The 512-nt window shown below is 39.6% G+C and overlaps 1 protein-coding gene across 1 annotated transcript in view; it reads right to left on the bottom strand.

Annotated features, from left to right (window-relative positions):
• Nucleotides 1–278: 278 nt before the first annotated feature.
• Nucleotides 279–512, bottom strand: part of LOC310791945 (uncharacterized protein) — a 72124-nt gene continuing 71890 nt past the window's right edge. The window contains exon 17 of the mRNA XM_083653625.1: nucleotides 279–512. This exon is cut by the window's right edge and continues 1364 nt beyond it. The gene's annotated coding sequence lies outside the window, so the exon portion shown is untranslated.

Here is a 512-nt window from a genome sequence, read left to right as displayed (position 1 = left end):
CTACAGAGTCACCTGGGAACATGTGGGATGTCAGGACAGTCTGTCACATCTGACTTAAAAAGATTAGATTTGTCTTCTATTCCAGCTCTTACAAATAAAATGGACAGACTTAAATACTATAATCTAATCATTTAATAACATCTGCTCTGCTTAGAACACTGCAGCTCAAACTAAGAACTTTAAAGCCTGTACTGTATTATCATCATCACTCCTTTATCTATTAGAATCATAGACGGATTATGACTTCACGGGCCCCTGGGCATGCCCCCCTCACGGGCCCCCCCTCACAGCGCAAACTTTTTTTTTTTTTTTTTTTTTTCTTTTTTTTGGTCCTGATTTTTTTTAATCCAGAATGCAACTCGGGCAAGTTATCAGATATCTGCACTGATTGCAAAGGGTGGACAGCTTTTTCATGTGGTGACTTTGTGAAACAGTGTCTGAATGTGGCTGCAGATATACTGTGTTCACTCCTGAGATTGCATCCCTGCAAATTGTCATGGCAAATTGTTTAC

The sequence above is a fragment of the Poromitra crassiceps genome (assembly GCF_964638095.1).
Source record: "Poromitra crassiceps genome assembly, chromosome: 17".
Lineage (NCBI taxonomy): Eukaryota > Metazoa > Chordata > Actinopteri > Beryciformes > Melamphaidae > Poromitra > Poromitra crassiceps.
The sequence above is the reverse complement of the archived record's forward strand: the minus strand, read 5'-3'. Positions and strand labels throughout refer to the sequence as shown.